General features: G+C 35.6%; 1 pseudogene; it reads left to right on the top strand.

Moving 5' to 3' along the window:
* Window positions 1–27422, top strand: part of LOC131160395 (cyclin-T1-4-like) — a 69044-nt pseudogene that overhangs the window by 2558 nt on the left and 39064 nt on the right.

Genomic DNA, 27422 nt, shown 5'->3' with positions numbered 1-27422 from the left:
ATCACATGAACACACACTTCCCAATATATTGCAATGTAGTGTGCTTCAATAGTCAAATAGTCATGCATATTTCATATTTGTAATTCATATTGCATATGTGTTGTAACATCTTTAAGTTCACAATCAAGCATATGTTGCACAACATTCATATTAGCTAAAAATCATCATGCATTTTTCATATTTGTCATTTATATTTCATCTTTGCTTTCAACATTCTTTCCCTCTTTGACATTAATTCATGATACCAATTTGTTTATTTTATGATACCAATTGAAAATTAGGGAAAATCATAATACAAGCAATAAGTCATAACACTCCTTCTGAATTTAATACATTCAGATTTGATACTAGTTATGCTTTTAAGTTTATCATCTCATGCTTCAAATATTGATTTATATCATGCATGTGCTCATGGATACTAATATCAAGAGTAATACCAATATCATGTCAATATTATCAATATCATAACATGCTCATGGATATAATTAGGCTGTCATGCTCAAATTTTCAATATATAGTGAGCCATAAATCATCAATATAAGTCAAATTATTTTCATGTCTTTGGCATTATCAAGATATCAGTATGTAAGCATGTAGCATATCAGCATAGCACATAAGCAGGGAGCATATCATTATCATTTGCGTTGTACTACAATTTTGCTCAAGTGTTTCTTATTCTCAAATATCTTTTCTTAATTAAAAACTCATGCAATAAGCTCAGATTTTCTTACTTTTGACTTCATATAAATTCCTAAAATTCATCTTTAATACTTTCTAAGTTAAGTCTTGTATGATTCATTCATTGATTGAGGCCAAAAATATTATTTTCATTTGTCTAAAACTCATCTTTGAGATTTTTTCTTATCTCATCTTGGTACCCATATTTTCTTGGGTCCGGACCGTTTAACAAGAGAAGTTTCTTTTACTCTCCAAACTTGTTTAGTTTTTACACCCTTTCTTGTGAATGGACATTCAAACTTTATATGTCCCTTCTTCTTACATAGGAAGCATGTGGTGTGAGTATGGGCATTAGAGGAAGTGCTAGCATAATCTTTAGAGGCTTTTGCAAAGTACCCCATATAGAGGTTCGTTTTCTTTGTATTTTCTACTCCATTGAATCCTGTGCCTTCTTTATTTAGAGACATTCTTTGTGCTCCTATCATTCTATCAAAGTTTTCTTATCCTTTAGTAAAGTTGTAAATGATCTTTTTTTTATCTTCAATTTGACTTTTGAGATCATTTATCTCTATATCTTTCTTGCCGTCTACATTCACTTGTGATTTCACTATTTCTTGAGACAAGTTATTGATTTTACTTTCTAATTCAGAAATATATATGTCTTTCTCAATTTCCATAGAAGTTTGGAATCTTAGATCTTCTATTTCTTTCATCATCTTTTCATTCTTGCTTTCTAATCTCTTGATAATCAAATCTTTCTCTTTTTCACCAAGTTAAAGAGATTCCAACTCCTTTATTGTACCTTCATTCTTATTTTTCAATGAAGTGTATTGTTTAGTTACTTTGACTTGAATCTTATGAACTTTGAATAATTCATTTTGTAACTCTTCATAAGATGACATGCTCTCATCATTGGATTCATTAGATGAATCATTACTATATTCATTAATCGATTTGGATGAAGAGTTTTGTTCTTCATCATCATTATCCCATGCCATATAGCAAGTATAAGCAACCTCTTGGTCACTTGATTCATTTTCTGAACTACTGGTACTTAGATTGTCCCATGTAGTGGCCTGCATTGCCTTTTTCTTTTTCTTTTTAGAATCCTTCATGAGCAGTGGACAATCCGGTTTTATGTGTCCATTTTTCTTGCAATTATAACATGTGAGGATTTTATCCTTTGATCTCTTTTCATTGGTTTCTTCTTCATTTGATTCTGTTTTTGAGTTCCGGAATTTTTGTTTAAGTTTATTCTTTCTTCTAAGGATTTTTGCAAGTTTCTTAGATATGAAGGCTAGTTTATCCTCATCCATTTCATCTTCATCTTCATCATTAGAGTTTTTGTTTGAAGTTTTAAAAGCAATTGATTCTTGAGATTTCCCACTTCTTTCATTCATACACATTTCATATGTAATAAGATATCCTATGAGTTCATCAAAGGATATATTTTTGAGATTTCTTCCTTCCGTAATTGCTGTAGCTTTAGGTTCCCATATAGGAGGAAGTCCTCTAAGTATTTTCCGGATCATCTCATAAGTTGAGTATGTTTTTGTTAAGGCATTAAGGGAGTTTATTATATGGGTGAACCTTGTATACATATTTGTTATAGTTTCATCCGGGTTCATCTTGAAAGCCTCATACTCGCTTGTGAGCATGTCTATTCTATTATCTCTAACATCAATGGTTCCTTCATAGGTTACTTCTAATTTATCCCATATTTGTTTGGTTGATTTGCAAGCCATGACTCTATTAAATTCGTTTATGTCAAGAGCACAATATAATGCATTCATGACACTTGAATTTACTTGTAGCATCTTATGGTCATTGTCGGTCATCTCTTTTTCTTCTTTGGGTATTTCTTTTCCATCTACACGCTTGGTAGGAATTAAGTCACCATGTGTGACAACCTTCCATGCTTTTCAATCCATAGTTTGAAGGTAGATTCTCATCCTTTGTTTCCAAAATGTATAATTTAAACCACAAAATATGAGAGGCCTAGTTGAGGATTGACCCTCTCCAAAGGGAGCTACTCCTATGTGTTCCATCTAGATCTTTATGTAGTTACTAGTTAGGATTTGCTACAACCCCGCTATGATACCAATTGAAAACCAAGGTGTAGTCCCAAGAAGGGGTGGGGGGGATGAATTGGGTTATTAAAATTTCTTTTAAATTTTTTATAAATTCTTTCAAAGATTTCTTGACTTCTTATTGATTTAGCAATCACACAAAATTTAATGTTCTTTTATTCAATCCACAACCACACAATCAATCAAACCAATCAACCAATCCAATCAACAAAATATTCAATCAAAATATGCTATGCAATTCTTTTGACAATTCTCAGTTTGGTTGCATTCAGCCCTGTGGATATGTATATGCCCTGTAGTAAATGTAATTGGTCTTTTAATTTGATAATCAATATAACATTCACACTATTTCCAAAATTCAGATTTCAAATAAACCTTCAGTTAATAGGTTTTGGAGTGTTGACCAATCAACGTACTTCCTTATGGTTTTCACAAATTATAGATCAACCAACGTACTCCCTTTCGGTTTCTGCAAGCCCAAAAACAAGTTAAACTTCAGTGTATTTAATTTCCAAATTACGTAATATATATGATCAAGAATTTAAAACATCCACGTAGTTTATATCTGTAGAAAAATAAAGAGAATAAGGGAAAAAGAGAGACATCACGTTTTTTACGTGGTTCGGCTTATCCCCAGCCTACGTCCTCGCCTTTGGTCAATACCACCAAAGGATTTCCCTATGCCCGTTCCTTTCCGGGCGGAACAAAACCGTTACAAGCAATACCTCACGCTCAAACACTCCTTAAGTAGGCTAGAGTTGCGCCTCTCCAAGCGATACCTCACGCTTGGACACTCCTTCAATAGGCTAGAGTAATCACCTCTCCAAGCGATACCCCACGCTTGGTCAACGATCCAACAACCTGGAATCGTCAAGAAACAAGAAACAAAAGCTGTGTACAATAATGCTTTCACACAAAGCAGATTAGTACAAATTCAAACACTATACACTTCAAAATTTAAATATCAAAGTGAAATAAGATGAAGCTCAAGATTAGATTTCACTAGAGGTTCTTTAGGAATTGAGAAAGCTCAATTGCAAATTAGAACCGTAGGCTTTTTATCAACAGCAATTCAGTAGAATTCTCCTAGCAAGAATTTGAGCAAGAGTAAGCTTTGTGAGAGATTGAAAGTAGAATGTTTGATTGCTTGATTTGTATGTTTTATAATTTGATTCCTTGGGTTAAAGGAGTATTTATAGAGTTTTTAGAGTGAGTTTCCTTGTTTCCCAAGTTGCTTGGAGTGTCTCTCAAGTTTTTATAACGTTTAGATTTGAAAAACAAATTTTTAGAATTTAAAGTTTTAAATTTAAAATTCCCACAGGGTCAGCCGACTGAGTCTCTCGACTGGGTCATTTTTGTATAGGGTCAATCGGCTGAGACCATTCTGTCTGTCTGAGAAATTTAGAAAATAATTGTTAGTCGGTTGACTGAACACACTTCAATCGGGTTAGTCGGCTGAACAGATTAATTTATCGTTGTGATTTGTCAATCGGCTGAGCAAATAAAGCTTGTTTAGGTCAGTCAGCTGAGTAGTTCATCTTTTAAAAAATTTTCATTTTTTTAAAGATTTTAAACCGTTGGCCTTTCAAGGCTAAGTGATGACATTTTAGGACTTAACTATGAGAAAGTAAGGTCAAGTGTTCACAATGATCCATTGAAAGCTTATACTTCAAAGAAGGATGATCAAATGAAGCTTAAGGCATGGATTCCAAGAGGATCTATTAAAACTTGAAGAATATGAGAGCATGGATATTAAAGAGAAAGCTCAAAGTATATTAAAGCTTGAAGACAAGATGGAGCCAAAGTAAGCATGAAGACTTAAGTGTTTAAAATGTCAAAGTCTTATGAAGTCTTTATGAGTACTTCATGTTTAAATATCTTGTGAAATACTTTGAAGCTTTTTAGGATGCAATTAAGACTTAGAGACCAGTTTTTGGAAACTTTGGAAAATGATTTTGAAAAGTCAAAATTGAGTTTTTCAAATAACAAGGATTTAAAATCTTAAAAAATGAAATTTTTTGAAAAGATGAACTGCTTAGCCGACTGACCTAAACAAGCTTTATTTGCTTAGCCGACTGACAAATCACAACGATTAATTAATCTGTCCAGTCGATTGACAATATTTAACTAAGTTTAGTCAGCCGACTGACAATTATTTTCTAAATTTCTTAGACAGATAGAATGGTCTCAGTCGACTGTCCAGCCGACTGACCTTGTACAAAAATGACCCAGTCGAGTGCCTAGCCGATTGACCCTGCAGGAATTTTAAATTTTGAACTTTAATGGAAAAATTCTTAAAATTAGTTTTTCAAATCTAAACGTTATAAAAACTTGGGGGACACTCCAAGTAACTTGGGAAACAAGGAAACTCACTCTAAAAACTCTATAAATACTCCTTTAACCCAAGGAATCAAATTACCAAGCATACAAATCAAGCAATCAAGCATTACTTTCAATCTCTCACGAAGCTTACTCTTGCTCAAATTCTTGCTGGGAGAATTCTACTAAATTGCTGTTGATAAAAAGCCTACGGTTCTAATTTGCAACTAAGCTTTCTTAATTCCTAAAGAACCTTTGGTGAAATCTAATCTTGAGCTTCATCTTATTTCACTTCGATATTTAAATTTTGAAGTGCATAGTGTTTGAATTTGTACTAATCTACTTTGTGTGAAAGCATTATTGTACGCAACTTTTGTTTCTTGTTTCTTGACGATTAACCGAGCGTGGGGTATCGCTTGGAGAGGTGATTACTCTAGCCTATTGAAGGAGTGCCTAATCGTGAGGTATCGCTTGGAGAGGTGATTACTCTAGCCTATTGAAGGAGTGTATAAGGTTTTGTTCCGTCTGGAAAGGAACATGTATAGTGGAATCCTTAGGTAGTTTGCCTAAGGCGAGGACGTAGGCTGGGGATAAACCGAACCTCGTAAAAACCTTGGTCTGCTTCTCTTTCCCGTACTCTTTATTTTTCAGCATACCCATAAACTGCGTGATGATTTAAATTCTTGATCATATATACTACGTAGTTTGGAAATTAAATAAACTAAAGTTTAATTTGTTTTTGGGCTCGTGGAAACCGAAAGGGAGTACGTTGGTTGATCAATAATTTGCGGAAACCATAAGGGAATATGTTGATTGGTCAACATTCCAAAACCTATTAACTGAAGGTTTATTTGAAATCTGAATTTTGGAAATAGTGTGGATGTTATATTGATTATCAAATTAAAAAACCAATTACATTTACTACAGGGCATACATATATGCACAGGGCTGCATACAACCAAGCTGAGAATTGTCAAAAGAATTGCATAGCATATTTTGATTGAATATTTTGTTGATTGGGTTGGTTGATTGGTTTGATTGATTGTGTGGTTGTGGATTGAATAAAAGAACATTAAATTTTGTGTGATTGCTAAATCAATAAGAAGTCCAGAAATCTTTGAAAGAATTTATAAAAAATTTAAAAGAAATTTTAATAACCCAATTCACCCCCTTCTTGGGACTACACCTTGGTTTTCACCAACTCTTATGCTAATTATGTTTTAGCTTGAACCTTATAATTTGCTTTTATCTAAGCCCCTCCTACCACTAATAATTCAAAAGGAGTTTCCAATATCAGTTAACACAACTCAAATAAGCGAATGACATGGCTAGTGTGAACTTATTTATTGAAAAACAAAGCAATTCATGCTAATTCATCAAAGTAGTTTAAATTTATCATGACCTAAAGGGTATGGTTATCACAATACATACCGGGGCAAGCCTGTGCATTGTATGGTGAATCGGTGATAAATGTGAAATAGACATGAATGAACCTTAGAAGAACGTGGAAAAACTGAGCTGGGTTTAGGAGGGGGAAAGAAGACTTACATGAGTGTCCACATGTTGAAATATGAGAAGTGGTAGTGCTTTTATTATGAAGACGCCACCACTACTTGTTTTGGTGTGTTCTTCTAATGCACTTTTAAATTGCTAGCAATGGGAGACATGGTGATTCAAAGCATAAGGTCCTCCAGGGGAATGGCTTGTAATGGGAGTAGAGATCTTTGGTTATGCTGGGTCATATAAAATTAGAATGGTTAGTTGATTAGAGAGCACGGAGTTGGAGCTTTTCAGTTTATGCAAAGGGGTCTGTATTTTAGTTTTTGTTTTTTGTTTTTGTTTTTTTGGTTTTTATTTTTATAAATTAAAATCTGCAATTGCAGCCTATAAATTAAAAATTGACCTTTTTCTTGGGAGGGGTTTGGGCTGGGGGATGTAGGTGAATGTGTGATCTCCTTGGACTAAAATTAAAAAAAGTTTGGACGTGATTGTTTTGTGATCTTGTGATGGATTTAGATGTAACACAAATTGGTTCCTGGATTGTAGTCAGCCGAATTGTAAGATGTGCAAACCATTTGGTTTTGAAGTATAGCTTGGTGATATATCATACATTTCATTTTGGTGCTGTAATATTAAAGCACCTAGCATTTTCTTTTGATGGCCTATAATTTTTTAAATGTTTATTAAGCTGGAATTGCAGTGTAGTGTTCGCACATGAGCTGGGCACAGTTGCATCTATCTCATTAGTTTTATGATATTTGATAGCTCTAGCACACAATACAAATTTGATCTGTTATTGGTTTATTGTGCCAGTATGCTGTGGGAACTAGTGAATGATGGTGATAAACTTTATGTAGTGATTGATATAGTAGATGTTCTTGCAATATTAGTTGAATCATGTTTGTTATATATATATTGGTCTCACGAGTAGTACTGTATATTTGTTTCTCAAGTAATACACATGGCTGGGTTTTTACCTGAGGATTCTTCACAATGTGGAACCTTGGAAACTGAATCTTCCAGCATTCACCATGAGAAGCAAGACAAACGGGGTTGCTGGTATATGTCTAGAAAGGAAATTGAAGAAAACTCTCCCTCAAGAACAGATGGCATTGACTTGAAGAAAGAGACATATTTACGCAAGTCGTACTGCACGTTTTTGCAGGATTTAGGCATGAGGCTGAAAGTGTAAGTTTGCACTACTAATATTCATACTCTGAATTCTAACACCTCATTTGTGTTGTACTTCCATTTTTCATGTGTGATTCTGTCAGTTTTTTCCAATTTGGATTTAATTGAGATTTTACACTCTATTATATCTTACATCCAATACAAATTAATGAATATGCACTCTGGATATTTGCAGCTTCTTCTGTAGCAAATGCAAACTCTTGCATGTTCTGTAATATTTAGATGATGTGTATTGCAGGCTACTATAAACTCGCTGCACCTGCAGAATATAATGATTTTAATTTACTAAGACTTTGCTTTCTATTGTAGTTAGAGTCTTGCAGAGTCAGTATCAGTACTTCAGAGCTTTCATATTATTTGACGTGTTGGTAAAATATTCATCTTTAAGAAAGCAATTATATTGCTATAGTTTTTATGATGCATTTAAGTGGATAAAAGTGTCAATGAAAGTTCAAAGCGTATTGACTATCAAAAGATAGGATATAATGGCCATGCATTGTCCATTATCTGCAGCTTGCACTCACCAAAAAAAAAAAAAAAAAAAAAAAAAGGGTACAAAAAAATTATTTGATGAAAAATGAAGCACAATTGTTAGCATCCTACAGACAGAAGATAAGAAAGAAAAACCTCATGATGTAGGACAAGAAGCAAGACCTTGGTAAGCTCCTTGTTGGAGAATAATTAAGAAGGATTGGGTCGAAGGATTTTTGGGTTTATTTAATAGTTTATTATGTGCTTAGTTTAATTAATATACTATTATGTGTATTTGGGGGCTTGTTTTGCAATACTTTTGTATTCTATGGGTATCTTTGTAATGTAATGTAGTTTTAGGGGTATATTTGTAATTTAATGTGAAGAGGCTTTCTTGTAAATAGCATGTGAAAGTCATGTTGTAGCCAACATTTTACATTGGTTGCTCCCAAGTGTGGTCGCAATCTGGAATCTTCTTCGGATTTTTATAAATTTGAGCAAATTTTTTCTAATTCAGGGAGATTGGTGTAGCTAGCATGGAGGATTTTATTTCTATTTTAATTTTGTGTTTATGATATTTTTATTAGGATTATATCTTCAAGATTTTGATTTGTTATCTTTTATAAAACTGGTCTTCTGGCTTAATTATATTTCTTAATTGTGATTCCTTGTCTTCCAAGCATTCTAAGCCTATAAAGGCCCCTATGTGTGTGTGTGTATTAGTTTTTAGGGAGATTGGAATTGAGAATGTTGGTCTTGCTTCATAGGGTAAGGAGAAAAGCAATGTGGAAATATGTTGGAGGATGAGAGTGAAGTCGCCACTATGTTTGCATGTGTGATGGTTAATGATTTTATTAATTTTTGAACAATATGAGTATGTGTGTGAATCATCTCATTATCTCACGATGGTTTTCTCTCTCGCCAAAAACCCTCTCATTGCACACTTCTCTTTGGCTTGATTGCATGTTGCTAGCAAGATTTGATTGTGGGGGTTTGTTTAATATAGATTGAAGGAAAGTCCTTCAATTTCAGATTGGACCAGGTAGGGAAGATTGGAGCTTTGTTTGGTCTTGAGAAGAACTATAAGTGCAATCGGTGGGTACGACTCTCTTTAGCTGCGGCTTCATGGTTTTCTTAGGGGTTCTTGTCGCTTTCCGGTAGGTTGAACAAGGGTTTTCGAAGATTCTAAGTGGGTTATGTTGATTATTGGATGGGGATTCATGCGACTAGGGTAGGAGAGTTCATGAAAATAGGGCATGGATGGAGGGATAAAAGGTATTCCATTTTTTTTCCTGAAAGGCTGAAATGGGATGAAAGATCTCGATTTGGGACTCTTTTGTTGCTTTGGAGAGCTCTTGTCGATCAGGTTCTAATGCAGCAGTAACAAGAAGAATGAAAATCACTTATGGAGTCTTATTGTTTCTGGAAGCATAGGTGATGGCAGAGGTTGTTCAATCTCTAAGAAGGTGTGTAGGAGGTGGTTTGTGCTTCTTGTGGGGGAAGAATGCAAGAAGCTCATTTAGTCAGCTACGCATGATCAACTGACAGTGATAATGGCATCGCTTCTTGCTGAATGACTGAGATTAGAGGCGGCTAGGGTTTCTTGCAGGGTGATTGTTTGATGAAGATTGAGTGGGCTGGGCCTAGTTTGTTGATTAATATAGACTTGGGCTAGCTATTCAAAAATAACAAAATTCTTTTAAAATCTTTGCTGGGCTTGCTAGTTAAGGAGGCCCAAAAGCAATCTAATGAATTGACACTAGGCTTGGTTAGCAAAGAAGAAGAGATGGGTCAATTAAATGGGGAGGCCTAAAAGTCTTTACAGCTCCCTAAACATAAGGAAGCCCTTCCACTCAACTCCAGTGAGGTTATGGAGTTTAGAGTTCTTCAGAGCAAAAGCAAGACGAACTATGTTCATCTTTGAACGAGGTACATGGTGTTTCGATTGGCCCTAAGTTGTGCCCCTCTTTGAACAACATTGTTGGCGGTCATCAGGATGGATGCTCCAATAGCAGTAAAGACCAGGAAATGGAAGTAGGAAGTTATGTTGCTTCTCCTTGGTAGGAGAAGAATGATAATAGGGGGAATCTTAGGGATGAAAGGGGTGATTGCATTTCTTAGAATTTTAAATCTTGGGACTTTGAAAACTAGTACTTCATTTATGGGTTGGTTGGAAATCTAGTTGGTAAGGGAGTCAATTCAGATAACTTGAGAAGTGGAAAGGTTTATGCCTTCCGTAAGGAAGTGCAAATGGGTTTTGAAGGGAGGAAATTTAGTGGAGATATGTGAGATTTGTTAGGTGAGAAAACACATAAAATTATTACGAGAGATTCCAAAGGTGTTCTAAGTATAGCCTATTGTGAGAGAGCCAAATTGTACAAGGATACTAAGAGATGGGAAGATGTTTTGGAAGATAGTGTGGGAAGTGGTGATTTTGAAGACGAAAAAAGGTTTACTTTTGGATCATATTTTGGATCAATATTGATTTGCCTTTAACTCTTCTATTGATCCCCTGGGGGATTTATCTTATATGATGCCTCCTCCTTAAGAAGGCTTATAGGGAATCAATATGTTTGAAGATGAGGTTACTAAAGATGAACATAAGGTTATAGATGAAATTTTGCGTACTCCAGTCCAAGAAATTTTTGGGAAAGACGTTGAAATTCAGAGTTTGTTGGATGACTTGGGCCTTATGTTGTCTAACTAAGGAGTAAATGATGCTAGGCTTGATGGGGGCAAATCTAAAGCGAAGAAGGGTTAGAGAGAACTTGCTAATTTGAAGTGTTCAAGGAACTATATAGGGGTTAAAGAGGGGATTTCTTGGCTGATAATATATATATTACTTTTATTTTTTTATTTTTAATTTTTTGAGTTTATTGTTGTTTTTAATCTTTTTTTTTTTTGAGGATTTAGTATCTGCGATATGATTGTACATTCTCTTTCTTAATATATATATTTTTATTATCAATAAAAAAAAGTGTGTGAATCATCTCATTTACTTGGGAACTTATCATATGTGCTGCTAGGGGTGAGCATAATTCGGGTTTAATCAAATTATTTGACTGGGTTCTGTTGGTTCGGTTTGATTAATATAGAGGTTTGGTTCGGTTTGGTTACAGATTTGGATAATTTTGGGTATTCGGTTTTCGGTTCAAGTATGGGGAATTTTGATTCGGTTAATCAAATTACCCGAATTACTAATTAATTAAAAATTAAATATAAATTAGTAATATTAATATATTATATGTTAAATGTAAATTTTTTTTTTTTTTCTTACTTTTTAAAGGCCAGTTGCTAAGGTTCTGTTTTGGGTTCTGGTAAACATTAATTTTATAATTAATTTTAAAATTTGCAATCATATTTTGTTTTTATAATTAATTTTAAATTATTTCGGTCAAATTCAATTAACCGAATTACTCGAAAAGTTGGTTCGGTTGGGTACGGTTTGGTTACCTAGTTTGATTAGTTCGGTTAGAGATAATTGTTAACCGAAAATTTCGGTTAATTTGGTTAATTTACCGAATTTGGCCAAACCGACCATTTGCACACCCTTAGGCATCTCGTATGGAAGGTTTGGAGGGACTTCGTATTTTTAAGGAAGATGGACTGGGTAAATAGAAACAATGTATGAATGAGATCTTGCTTATTCCTGTGGATGAAATTAATGGGAAGGATGTAGAAGCCCAACAACCATTGGATAAGATGGGGTTATGGCTGTCTAGTCATGGAGGAATGAAGTTCATCTGAATGGTGGCCCAAGAAATGTGAAGAAAGGTTATTGGAAATTAAAAAACTTGCAATGTTTTATGAATAATGATGGCAAAGGTTTGAAGAGGGATTTTCTTAATTGGGTTAGTTATTTTCCTTTTTCTTTCCTTTCCTTTTCTTTCTTTTTTTTTTTAGTTTTTTTTTTTAATTTCTTTGAGTATTTCTTGGCCTCTTTACTTTTATAATCTTTTTATTCTTATTGCTTAATATATTTTCCCTTTTTTATAAAGAAATAGTTAGTGATGAGATTTGTGGAACCATGCAAGGCAGATAATTGTGAAGACATTTGCTAAACTAATCTACAAGCACATAAGAGGGGCTTAGAATTAATCACATTGTCGATTAACCAATAGTATCTGACTCAAAAGCCAAAAATAGTTACTTAGAAGACTTTTGAGTTATTTTGGGAACACAAACTTGTTAGAACTCAAAGATGAGCTTATGGCTTTCTTGCCATAATGTGGAAAAATGTCCATTTGTCAATATCTTAATGTTTCATTCTCTTGACCATATTCCCACATGAACTCAAACCACTAGGTCCTCATTGTGGCTAAATTTGTCTTGGCTAGAGGGCCTTGTATTAAATGCAAATTTGCTAGAAGGCAATTGAATTAGAGTTCTGCATCGAATGCATGAGTTTGGATTGTAAATGAGCACTGGAAGTTTGAGTATTGTTAGAATACCACTTTACCTAAAAGCTTAAGTTGTTAGGTTGTGGGACAACAATGGATATCAACCCTTAACACTCCCCACACGTGCAGTCTAACAGCACGTGGAAAGATAAACACACGATAGCTAAAATCCCTTGCAGGGAACAAAATAAATTTTTAAACACCTCATAATAAACATGTGCAACAAGACTAGATCCTAGAACCTCCCAGTGACTAGCTTTGATACCATGTTAGATTACCACTTAAAGGCTTAAGCTGTTAGGTTGTGGGCCAACAATGTATATCAAGCCTTAACAAGTATAAACATTGGCAGCAAGCATTAGTCCTGGAAAAGTAGCATGGTATGCTACCAATATGGTTGGGACGTGGGATTGATGATTGTTTTTTGAATTGAAAATCCCAAAAGGTGATAGATACATACTAAGAAAGTTGGGAGGTGGAGTTAGCCTTTGAGTTTTAAAAATTTGTGAACATGTCTTGATTTAGTATAGTATATGGAAAGTGTAGAGAAACGAATCATTGAAACTATCGCCAAGATGTTCCCTTAGGATAAGCGTATTCGAAATCAATTTCCTTGCAGATGGAAGATTGGGAGGAGCCCTTCATTTGATTTGATAGTGTAGGGGAATTAGAGGAAGATTGTGGTAAAAGAAGCATCATTCTAATGCCATATTGAATTGAGTTTGATTGGTCGGAAATTGGAAATCTTTGTCGCTTTATGAGCTTGAGGATGACTCATGGGAAGGTGTTTGCTTTGTTGAATCAAAATATTATGATCGATGCAAAGTTCTACTACTCAAATTGGTTAGGGATTTTTGGTTACTTAGAAGCCAAGAAGAAATATGGATCTAGGATTTTTGATGTTGAAATGTTTTGGAAGGTGATTACGTCAACTTACTTGAGACCTAGTTGAGAGTAGTTTTGAAGGTTTGAATTGGGTTTCAAACTATGATGAAGTGGGTGTTTGTTGAGGAACCAAAGTTTAAGATTATTCTTTTAGGAGGAGAATGATTATTGATTTGGAAGTTTTTTTTTTTTTTGAAGATTTTATGTCGAATTTAGTCCAAAGATAATTATATGAAGTATGTTTAATGTAGTTTGACTTATAGAGCCTTGTTGATCATGTTGTATTTGAATCTGTTGAAGTTTGATTGAGGGCATATATGTTTCTACTCTATGAGGACATTCATAGATAGAGTCAGAGAGAGTGTCATGACATTTACAAAATGGTCATGATGGAAGCCTTGGAGGGACATCGATGTGCATACGGATGTGTCATAACAATCTTTTTACAAATTGTTGATTTGAGAGATATCATAAATGTACCTTGGGTACTACCATGATGATATAGTGTGTATCCATATATATATATATATATATATATATATATATCCAAGTGATGTTTTGGTAAATAAGGGAAATTATGATTCCTAAGCATGCTATTGTTTCCTTGTCCATAGTGGGAACGGTATAGAGTTCTTTCTTGGGGTAACACTTGCTGTGCTTCCCCTTTGTATGTCTTGGTGGACACTGAGTACTCATGGAGAGGTTGTAGGTAGGCCTTGTGACGCCCCGAACCCTGTGGGGTCCACAGTGCCTCTTTCCATTAATATATTTTAATGCAAGCAGCAGAAGCAATCTAAAACCTCAAATATTATACCAGAGTACTAAACCACCATATTCACATAGGTATCTCCAAATAACATTATTTACATCACCTGGAATATAAAACAAAATTAACTAGTATCATACAAACACTTATGCTAAACTATATATATCTAACCCCGCCCTGAAGTTCGCTAGGCTTGATCTCCAGTACATCCTAGAATATGAATTAAATATTGGAGTGAGATACCTCCCAGTAAGTAAGGACTAGATTATTATCAGTGTGTCGTTGTCATGAGCTTTATAGTATGAAAATATATTCCATAATTCTACCTTAATAAAAATCACATTTGTAAGCCGTAGGTCACATATATAAATAAATGTACATACTTTTCTCCAAAACATCATTTGGGCCTAATCAACGGCCAAAATCACAAAAATATCCAAATATGTATAAAAGAACAACTTCTGACCGATGCATGTCATGTTTAACCCCCATGACGGGTTGTGCAGTCCGAAGACTGGACTTAGCATTGGTTGGCCGACCAAAGCTAAGTCAAAAGTTTATGTCTGTAAGAGCAGTTTGCCTACCACATCTTGGTTCGGAAACAGGTGGGTATAACCCTACTCAAGCCAAACTGAATATCCATCGTCAACACTTCCTCAATAGTGTGGCTGCACTAATATTCCTTTGTAGCTACGGTACCGAGCATCCGCCACATCCGGCCCATCAGGGTTCTCAAAACATATAATTGCAATTTATGCAATATCACAGTATAATACTCTCAGCAATTTCCCAATAAAAAATCATAAAAAAAAAAGCTATCACTTTTCCCAATGTAAAATTTGTACATAATATCATCATTTTTCCCAATAAATCAGGTAATAGACTTAACATCGCAAAAAACCCTAAATTTGCTCAATAAAACAACATAACTCATGCCACACGATTTATATAATAATTATAATTTCATAAATTACTTGAGGAATTCTCATAAATATATACTTGGTAAATTTAAATAAAATTGCGGGTATGATCAACTGCCTATATTTAAATTTAATCTCCAATATATTTTGAAAAACCCTAAATGTGATCAGATCCCTGCAGTATAATTTAATTCAAATATTTTTGAATATTTTTCAATATATTTTCCGGTTAAATCGTTGAAGAGCGAAGTTGGGACCCGGGATTGATGTTCGTTCTTCAATTTGGCCAAGAAATGCAACCAAAATTAAGAGAGAGAGAGAGAGAGAGAGAGAGAGAGAGAGAGGACGGCCAACAAGGGGAGGCTTTTAAATCTTAAGGATACTTCTGGAAGTATCCTTACATATAATAATAACAATAATATTATTATTATTATTATAATATAATATAATATTATATTAATATATTAATATATTATATTATATTATTTAGTTAATAATTATTAATTAATTAATTTTAAATTTTTTTTGGATTACTACATTCTCCCCTCCTTGTAAAAATTTCGTCCTCGAAATTTGTTAACTTAACATTTAGTACGAATTGACTCTAGGAAAGAGCGGGTAGCCACCCACATAGTGGCCCCTTACCAAATTTATTAATAACCCTTATGGCGGAGGAAAACCGTGGTTACAAACGAGGTCTTTGGGAGATTACAAATAGACAATAAAACCCTCCCAAAGCCAACTATAAATATAAACCAAAAACAGAAAAATTAAAACTAAACAACCTGACAAACGGTCCTAACTAAACAAGACCACTTCAAAACTGTCAAGCAACTACACAAACAATCGTGGTTACTTGACTTAGTGTTGAGTCTCGTTGAATAAATGTGGGTACCTCTGACGTATTTCTTCTTCTAATTCCCATGAGACTTCCTCAATTGCATGATTACGTTAGAGTACTTTTACCAACAGAATCTTCTTGGTACGTAACTCCTAATCCTTCCAGTCTAAAATATGGACTGACACTTCTTCATATGATAGGGTGTCACTGACTTCCAATGACTCATAACTTATCACATGGGAAGGATCTGATACGTACTTTTTCAGAATTGACACATGGAATACGTCATGAATCCTAGATAGTGCTGGAGGTAAAGCATTTCTATAGGCGACTAGACCAATCCTTGCTAGTATCTTGAACGGCCCAATATATGTGGAACTTAGCTTACCTTTCTTTCCAAACCTTATAATTCTCTTCATTGGAGTAATTTTCAGAAATACATTATCTCCCACATCAAATTCTAGCTCTCCTCGGCGGGTATCAGCATAACTCTTTTGTCGATTCTGAGCTGTTTTAATTCTATCCTGAATGAGTTTGATTTTCTTAGAAGTTTGCTGTGTAATCTCTGACCCCAAAATTCACAGTTCACCAACCTCATCCCAATACAATGGAGATCGGAACCTCCAACCATATAACACTTCATACGGTGCCATCTCGATGCTGGCTTGATAATTGTTGCTGTAGGCGAATTCAACCAAGGGTAGGTACTGAATCCAATTTCCTTTGAAATCCAGCATACATGCCCGCAACATATCCTCCAATATCTGAATTGTCCTCTCTGATTGTTTATCAGTCTAGGGATGAGATGCTGTGCTAAAGGTCAGTTGAGATCCCAATGCTTTCTGCAAACTTTTCCAAACTGGGATGTGAATCGTGGGTCCCGATATGATATGATGGATACTGGTATGCCGTGTAGTCTAATTGTCTCTTGAACATACAAATCTGCCAGTTTATTCATGGAGTAGCTAACTTTGATTGGAATAAAATGGGTAGTTTTTGTTAGACGATCAACAATTATCCAAATGGCGTTTGGCCCATGAAGTGCCGATGGTAATCTTGTTACAAAATCCATAAAAATGTACTCCCATTTCCACTCAGGAATGTGAAGTGGTTGCAATGGCTCTGTTGGTCTCTAATGTTCAGCGTTCACTTGCTGACACGTAGTAAGACACTGCTCTATGAATCGGGCAATTTCCCTCTTCATGTTGTTTCACCAGAAAGATTCTCGCAAGTCCTGATACATCTTGGTGCTTCTTAGATACACTCTATAAAGAGAGTGATGAACTTCTTCTAGAATTGTTCTTTTAATCTCTCCATCATTGGGTACACATAATCTGGTTTGAAACCTCAAAACTCCATCAACCGAGATGTTAAAATCCGCCCTCAGTCCACTCTGTACCTTACCCATAATCTTCATCAACTCTGTATCTTTCATCTGTGCGGCCTTAATCTTTTCCAGTAAGGTCGGTTGGATTACCAAATTAGCAATGAAAGAATGATGATTTCCCTCTACTATTTCCACACCAAATCTTTCCAGATCCATCATGATTTGATGTTGGGTTATCACTGCTGAGACTGATGCATTCAATGACTTTCGGCTTAACGCATCAGCTACCACATTAGCTTTCCCTAGGTGGTAGTTGATGGTACAATCATAGTCTTTGATCAGTTCTAATCATCTCCTTTGTCTCATGTTCAATTCTTTTTGTGTGAAGAAATACTTGAGCCTTTTATGGTCTGTAAAAATCTCGCACCTTTTACCATACAGATAGTGTCTCCCGATCTTCAACATGAATACGACTGCTGCTAGTTCCAAATCATGAGTAGGATAATTCTTCTTGTACTCCTTGAGTTGCCGATAAGCATATGCAATGACCTTTCCCCATTGCATCAATACGCACCCAAGCCCTTTCTGAGATGCATCACTGCAAGTCACAAAACCACCTTCTCTTGAAGGAATTGTCAGTATCGGGGCAGTGATGAGTCGTCGTTTTAATTCTTGGAAGTTTTGCTCACATTCATCTATCCACTCATACTTCACATTCTTTCTTGTTAGTCTCGTCAGAGGACCTGATAATTTAGAAAATCCTTCTACGAATCAGCGATAATATCTTGCCAGACCTAAGAAATTTCTGACCTCATGAACATTCTTCGGTCTTGCCCAATCCACTACTGCCTCTATTTTACTTGGGTCCACAGAAATACCATCCCTAGATATCACATGTCCTAGGAATGCAACTTTTTCCAGCCAGAACTCACATTTCTTAAATCCGGCATACAACTTCTTTTCTCTTAGCACTTGGAGTACCAACCTCAAATGATTTTCATTCTCCTCGGGACTCTTCAGATAAATCAAAATATCATCAATAAATACCACCACAAATTGATCCAGATATTCATGAAAAACCCTATTCATAAGGTCCATAAATGCACCAGGAGCATTGGCCAGTCCGAATGGCATAACTAAAAATTCATAGTGACCATACCTAGTTCGGAATGCAGTCTTTGGAACATCTTCCAACTTGATTTTCACTTGATGATACCCTGATCGGAGATCTATCTTTGAGAATACTTGTGTTTCCTGGAGTTGGTCAAACAAGTCATCTATACTGGGTAGTGGGTACATGTTCTTAATTATCACCTTGTTTATTCCCGGTAATTAATACACATCCTCATTGACCCATATTTCTTTTTAACAAACAAAACTGGTGCTCCCCATGGTGACACATTGGGTCTGATGAACTCTTTGTCTAGCAACTCCTGTGACTGCTCCTTTAATTCTTTCAATTCTGTTGGAACCATTCTATATGGAGCCTTAGAGATTGGTGCTGTTCTTGGAAGTAGGTTGATAGCGAACTCAACTTCGCGATCGAGAGGCAACTTAGGTAAGTCTTTCGGAAATACATCCGAGAATTCCCTCACTATTGGGACATCCTCAAACTTTAGCTCTTCCTTTGATGCTTCTTTTACACATGCTAGGTACCCTTGACATCCATCCAAGATTAGCCTTTTTGCCTGAATTGTTGACAATATTTGTGGTGAGGAGTGCACGCACGACCCAACAAATTTTTACTTTTGCTCTCCAGGAGGTCTGCACACTATCTCTTTCTTGTAACAGTCTATACTAGCATAGCTAGAGGCTAGCCAGTCCATCCCCAGAATTACATCAAATCTATGCATATCAAGCACTACTAAATTAGCAGGTAGCATTCTTACCTGAATACAAATAAGATAGCCTTTAAGTGTCTTCCTACATACCACTAAGGTCCCTATTGGTGTGACCACAGATAATTCAGCATCTAATGGTTGAGTTCCTACCCCACACATTTTAACACATTTCATAGATATAAAAGAATGTGTTGCTTCAGAATCAAATAATACTATTGCTTTCTTCGAAAATATAAAAATATTACCTGTCACGACATCATCGGCATTTTCTGCATCTCTTGGAGTAAGAGAATATACATGCGCCTGGGCGGTGTTCCTCTGATAGTTGCCTTAGGGTGCCTGATTGTTTCCCCGGTATTGATTCGGAGTGGGTGCATTATTCGGTAGTACATGACAGTCTCATGTAATGTGGCCGAGTCTACTGCATTGATAACAGATAATTCCTCCAACCTGTCATTCACCCCAGTGCTTGCTATTGCATTTAGGGCAAAGGAGACGTGGTGGATTATTCTGATAAGCCCGATTCCCCACTACTTGCCTTTGGCCCACATTATTGTTATTTCTCTTCCAAGGACCTTGACTTGTACTAGCGTGAAAACTTGGAGGCATGGACCTCTTTCTCTGGTTCAATATCTCTGCACTCCTCTGTAGACTTTTTTCTATTACTGCTGCTTTATCCACCAACTTAGAGATGTTTTGAACTTGAAACGCCACCACCTGCTCGTAGATCCTCAGACTCAAACCTTTCTCAAATCTCTAAGCCTTCTTTGATTCATCTAGAACTAGATACGGGGCGAATCGAGAGAGCTCAATAAACTTGGCTGCATATTGTTGAACGGTCAAGTTCACCTAGGTTAAATTTGTGAACTCTTCCGCCTTGACATCTCTGGTGGAAGCAGGAAAGTATCGATCAAAGAAAATCTCCTTAAAGCGCTTCCAGGTAATGGTTGCTGGTTCTGGCCCTTTGTTCCTCGAGTAGTTTTATGGAAATCCACTAGCGTTTGACCTCGGTCATTTTAAAAGCGGCATATATAACCTTCTGCTCATCTGTGCAGCGAAGGACTCCCAGTAGCTCTTCCATCTCCTAGATCCAATTTTCCGCCATGATTGGATTAGCTCCTCCCTCAAAAGTTGGGGGGTTCATGCGGGTGAATTGCTCAATGGTGCAATCCTGGTTAGTGGGTGGGCAGTTTTGTCCCTGGAGCTCCGCATAATCTCCGCCATCACCTGTTGGGCTAACTCACCTAACACTGGAGTATAGTTAATGCCTTGTTCATTGGAAACCCCCATATTACCACTTCTTTCAGCATTCATGTTGTTATCTTTGGGGTCCATTCTGAAGAAAGAACAAAAATTATTTTAGAATATTAAATTAAGACGTATCAAATAATAGGCAAAAAATATCCTAATCTATCCATTCCTACCCTCATCATAATTATACCTATACTCTGGTAAAATTATTTGCTAAAGTCTACAGAATTATTTCCTAGGCTCTGATACCACAATTGTGACACCCCGAACCCTGTGGGGTCCACAGTGCCTCTTTCCATAAATATATTTTAATGCAAGCAGCAAAAGCAATCTAAAACCTCAAATATCATACCAGAGTACTAAACCACCATATTCACATAGGTATCTCCAAATAACATTATTTACATCAAGTGGAATATAAAACAAAACTAGTATCATACAAACACTTACGCTAAACTATATATATCTAACCCCGCCTCGAAGCTCGCTAGGCCTGATCTCTGGTACGTCCTGTAATATGAATTAAATATTGGAGTGAGACACCTTCCAGTAAGTAAGGACTAGATTATTATCAATGTGTGGCTGTCATGAGCTTTATAGTATGAAAATATATTCCATAATTCTACCTTAATAAAAATCACATTTGTAAACTGTGGGTCACATATATAAATAAATGTACATACTTTTCTCCAAAACATCATTTGGGCCTAATAAATGGTCAAAATCACATAAATATCCAAATATGTATAAAAGAACAACTTCTGGCCGATGCATGTCATGTTTAACCCTCATGACGGGTTGTGTACTGGACTTAGCATTGGTTGGCTGACCAAAGTTAAGTCAAAAGTTTATGTTTGTAAGAGCAGTTTGCCTACCACATCCTGGTCCGAAAATAGGTGGGTATAACCCTACTCAAGCCAAACTGAATATCCACCGCCAACACTTCCACAATGGTGTGGCTGCACTAATATTCCTTTGTAGCTACGGTACCGAGCATCCACCACATCCGGCCCATCAAGGTTCTCAAAACATATAACTGCAATATATGTAATATCACAGTATAATACTCGTAGCAATTATCCAACAAAAATTCATAATAAAATAAACTTGTCACTTTTCCCAATGTAAAATTTGAACATAATATCATCATTATTCCCAATAAATCGGGTAATAGACTTAACATCGCTAAAAACCCTAAATTTGCTCAATAAAACAACATAACTCATGCCACACGATTTATATAATAATTATAATTTCATAAATTACTCGAGGAATTCACATCAATACATACTTGGTAAATTTAAATAAAATTGCGGGTATGATCAATGCCCCATATTTAAATTTAATCTCTAATATATTTTGAAAAACCCTAAATGTGATCAGATCCCCACAGTATAATTTAACTCAAATATATTTAAAATAAAAACTGACATAATATCCCCATAATCATTTACCCAAATTTAATTTGTTTAATTTTAAAATAAAAAAATTGACATAATATCCCCATAATCATATACTCAAATTTAATCGGCTATATTTTAAAATAAAAACTAACGTAATATCCCCATAATCATATACTTAAATTTAATCGGTTAGATTTTTAAAATAAGATCTTGACATAATCTAGTCCACTTACCCTAGCCCTACAGTGGTGCCTATGGCGTGCGGATGATGAAATATCTCCTGTTAAATCGTTGAAGAGCGGAGCTAGGACTCGGAATTGATGTTCGTTCTTCAATTTGGCTGAGAAATGCAAGCAAAATTAAGAGAGAGAGAGAGAGAGAGAGAGAGTGGATGGCCAACAAGGGGGGGCTTTTAAATCTTAAGGATACTTCCGGAAGTATCCTTACATATAATAATAATAATAATAATATTATTATTATTATTATAATATTATATTATATTATATTATATTATTTAATTATTAATAACAATAATTTAATAATTAATTAAATTAATTAATTAAAATTTTTTTTTGGATTACTATAGGCTTGGCATCCATGGGGGTTTGATTTGGCTTCTGTGTGAGTTGGGAGCTCCATTGACGACACTACAGGTTACGTTGTTGTGTGGTGGTACTCATAAGGGTCCATTATGCCCCTCGAATTCCCCTCAAGATGGTGCCACTTGTGCCAATTGAAGGGTATTCAACCATTATATGTTTGTCTCAAGCGAGGTAGGATGCCTCATGGATAGGTCTGGCTTATGGATGTTTAGTGGTATGTGTACTTACCCAAGGACTGTGCAGAGGGCGAAAGCATTTGTCAATGATTATGGGTTATGAGCACAACTACCTTACCATTCAAGATATATCTTATTGACTATCCTAATGGGAGTAGGAGTTGTTATGTTGACTATAAAAAAAAAAGGTAGACCGCGTATGAGGGGTCCGGGGAAGGGGCGGACCACAATGGGTATATAGTATGCAGCCTTAGCTTGCATTTTTTCAAGAGGCTGTTTCCACGCCTTGAACCCATGACCTCCAGCTGTTATGTTGACTATAATTGACCATAAATGGATCCATGAGTGTTTTCATGTATTCGTATGAGTTTAGATGGGCATGACTTGGTGTAGTCTTGTCGCCTCATGGGTGTACCCATTGGATATTTAGCTGACCAAGGCAAAGTTGATTTTTATGGCCATATGATTATGCTAGCCATGTGACACACAACATGTCTTAGTAGGCTATTATGACAGAACAAGTTTTGACTTCTGTAGATTACCACTTTACCTAAAAGCTTAAGCTATAAGGTTGTGGGCCAACAATGTATATCATGCTTTGACATTCCCCCACATGTGCAGCCCGACAGCACGTGGAATGATAGACACATGATGGATAACACCCATTACAGGGAATACAATAAATTTTTTTTTTAAACGTGGGCAATGAGTCTAGAACCTAGGACCACTTGGAAACCAACTTCGATACCGTGTTAGATTATCACTTTACCTAAAAGCTTAAGTTTTTAGGTTGTGGGCCAACAATATATATCAAACTTTAACAACTCCTATGAAACAATTCAAGAGCCCAATTGATGTGAACCTCAATCAACACGCGTTGAGACCCAACAAACAATATTAGAATATTTGCCCAGAAAAGCTAAAATTCAGATTTTTGATAGAAAACCTCGACTCAACGTTTATAAATGAAACGCGAACCGTAGGTATAAAGTAACAAACCTCGATCCAATGATTATAATTGAATCACGAACCAAAGGTAAAAAGTAATAAACCTCGACCCAATGGTTATAATTAAATCATGAACCAAAGGTATAAAATAACAAACCTTGACCCAATGATTATAATTCAACCACGAACCGAAGGTATAAAATTTGAACGTCAAAGTTCACAAGTTCTCTGAAGAACCAATAGAAGCAACAAAACCTCACAGTTTTATTCAATGTTCAATTTCTATAGAATGCGGCTACAAGTCTATTTATAAACCCCTCCATTAAATTTAAATTCAAATTCAAATTCAAAATAAACATAAAATAGGCCCACACGCCTATACTTATTGAAATAAAAAGCCTACTCTAAACACTAGGGTATGCCGTCCCCCACTGTAGCTTGTATCACATGGATTAAAGCTGGTTCTTCATCTTTCAAGCCGATCTTGAATGTTGGGGCCTTGCTTGATAAATTTCCAAACCCGGCGCAAGTGGATTGCATCAATCCTTGCATTTCTTGATCAAGGAATTCAACTAATAAATCCGGTTCTTCTTCTTTCAAGCCCATCTTGAATGTTGGGGTCTTCCTTTATAAATTTGCAAACTCGGCCCAAGTGGATTGCACCAATCCTTGCATTGTTTCCTTGATCTTCTTAAAAAAAAAATCTGGTGTATTATAAGGGATTTGCCTTTTCTATTGATTCCTACGGATTGGATCAAAAACAATTCTTAAAGATACGATAGAGCTAGGACAATTATTGTATGAGGTCTACCCCATGCTAGATGCAGAGGTGCATAATAGATCGATATGAATATCATGAGCTGTCCCGTAATAAAATTAGTAGCTCTTGACCTTGTGTGATAGGCCCAACTGGAATATGCAATGGATCCTTTAATGGTGCTTGTTGATTCTCATCATTCCCCCTCTCTTCAAAAGGATTTGGCCTTGAATCCATGTAGTATTAAACCAATACTGACGGCAAGAAAATTTTATAGAACAATGAATCAAAGAGGACAAAAATCAGATTTTTTTTTAAGAGAACTGAAACTACAAAAGTCACGATTCAAGAAACAAAAAAATTAACTTTGATAAGTGCAGTGAACGATTGTATCTGCTACTTTAGTATCACTTTTTTTTTTCTTTATTTTATTTTATTATATATATATATTTTTTATAACTTGGTGAATGTCACAAGAACAAGGAATAATGAACACAAGCGGAACAAGATAGGATGATAACAAGAAATAAAATATAAAAGGATAGTAAACCTGATTTTAGAACCTAAGCTCTGATATCAAATGATGCGAACCTCAATTGACATGCGTAGAGACCAAATAAACAATATTTGAATACTTGCCTAAAAAAGTTAAAATTCAGATTTTTGATAGAAAATCCCGACCCAATGTTTATAAATGAAACACGAACCATAGGTAGAGTAACATCGACCCAATGATTGTAATTGAATCACAAACCAAAAGTATAAAGTAACAAACCTCGATCCAATGATTATAACTACATCATGAACCGAAGGTATAAAATTTGAACACCACAAGGAAGAATACTTGATAAGTTCACAAGTTCTTTGAAGAACCAATAGAAGAAAAAAAACCTCACATTCTTATTCAATGTTCAACTTCTGTAGAATGTGGCTACAAGTCTATTTGTAACGTAACCGTAAATGCCTATTACTAATAAACATAAAATAGGCCCACACGCCTATACCTATTGAAATAAAAAGTCTACTCTAAACACTAGGCTATGCCGCCCCCCATTGTAGCTTGTATCACATGGATTAAAGCTGATTCTTCTTCTTTCAAGCCCATCTTGAATGTTGGGGTCTTGCTTGATAAATTTGCAAACTCAGCCCAATTGGATTGCACCAATCCTTGCATTCCTTGATCAAGGAATTCAACTAATAAAGCCGGTTCTTCTTCTTTCAAGCCCATCTTGAATGTTGGAGTCTTGCTTGATAAATTTGCAAACTCGGCCCAAGTGAATTGCACCAATCCTTGCATTGCTTCCTTGATCTTCTTAGCTCTTGACCTTGTGATAGGCCCAATTGGAACGTGCAATGGATCCTTTAATGGTGCTTGTTGGTTCTCATCTCCAACCTGGGTTAACCATGAGAGACCATTATTTCTTTTGAGCTTGAAGTAATGTTTGGTATTTGCGAATGGATCCAAAGGAAGAATGGAATGCATTATTGTGTTTGGAAATAATGGAAATGGGAACGAAAGTGTTGTAAAATCCTAATCTGGATTAGGATTCCTTATGATTCCAGTTCCAAATAAATTATCCAGTCGCGCTAACAAGAATGGATTGTATCCATGCCTTAAGAATTGGAATGACTAGACTAGGTTTCCTAATATGGCTTAATCCCATACAAAGCTCCAAACAAGGCCACACTTCCACTTCCATCTAACTGCAACTGCTGAAAAGATTAGCTAAATTTCGGGTTCTGGGCAACCTGCCCCTCAGGAAAAACAAAACAGAGGGAAAATGAGGTCATAAGTCACATATCCACAATTCAAGCTTTTGTGTCTACAATATAGGAAAAAAGAAATTTGGTGGTACATCACCAAACCCCTTGCCCCCACACAATATGTTTGTATGAATATGAATCTTTTGACCATCACCCACTACTTGAAGGCCCATTTGGGTAACATTTTCAATGCCATGTTTTCATTTTGTATGTTAATTTTCAGATATTTCCTTTTATATTTGTTTTTGGCTGTAGATTTTTGGAAGCTGGCAAGTGACATCTTTTGGAATATATATATAAACATGTACACACACACACATTTGAAAACAGAAACCGGAAATGTGTTTGGCGATGCTCAAAAGCTTTAGGGAAAATTTCACTCCCTAAATGCAAATGTAAGGCTCTGTACTTATTGCCCTGCCCAAACACTCAATGTGCCATTATAGAATTGTGTATTGTGCATTCTTTCTTCTTTCTTTCACTGATTCCTTTTAATAAAAAAGTTCAAAATTTTAAATTTTCATGGCACTTTGTTTTAAACTCCTTCCTAGAAAAACTTCAGAGTCTCAGTAGTCTGATTTTTAAAAGAATGGAAGTGGTTTGGAAGGTGCTGGAATGAAAATTACAAGTTCAGAATGCTCCCTAGTTACTTGGCTTGATTATATAGAAGGGAATATCCTGGAGTTAATGATCCTAATGTGTTGGTTTGTTGTATAGATGTATGTCTGTGTGTGTCTGGTACTTTTATTGCTTTTTACTTCTATTTGAAGCATTTCAATTGTGTATGTGCTTTCTCAGGGTCTGGGTATCAAGAATTTATTGATAGAAATCTTATTTTGAAATGTTTGACGATAATAAATGGTGCTCAATGCCAGTCCCCAGGTGACTATAGCCACAGCAATTGTATTTTGTCATCGGTTCTTCCTTCGTCAATCACATGCGAAGAATGACAGGAGGGTAAGTGGTTACTGCAATAACAATCAGATTTACCTTTGATTTAAATGTAAAAGTATTATTTTTCATATAGAAATCTTATAATTCTACCTTGAGGTGGTAGTTTTTTATTCTTATAAATGGGAGTTGTAGTTTTGTTAGGGTTTGTTTTGTTTCATTTTCAAGACAAACCAGTCCTGAACCAGTCAAAGGTCAATTTTAAATACTGAACCAGAATTTGGCAATAGCCAAGTTGAACCAATTTGGAGTGAGCTACCACTGGTTTGGTTGAATTTACTAGCACTTGTAAGTATAGGAAGCTCTCAGATTCTTGACGGGTCTTGTACTTTTCAAGCAAG

The sequence above is a fragment of the Malania oleifera genome, chromosome 7, assembly GCF_029873635.1.
Source record: "Malania oleifera isolate guangnan ecotype guangnan chromosome 7, ASM2987363v1, whole genome shotgun sequence".
Lineage (NCBI taxonomy): Eukaryota > Viridiplantae > Streptophyta > Magnoliopsida > Santalales > Ximeniaceae > Malania > Malania oleifera.
This window is presented reverse-complemented; position numbering and strand designations above follow the sequence as displayed.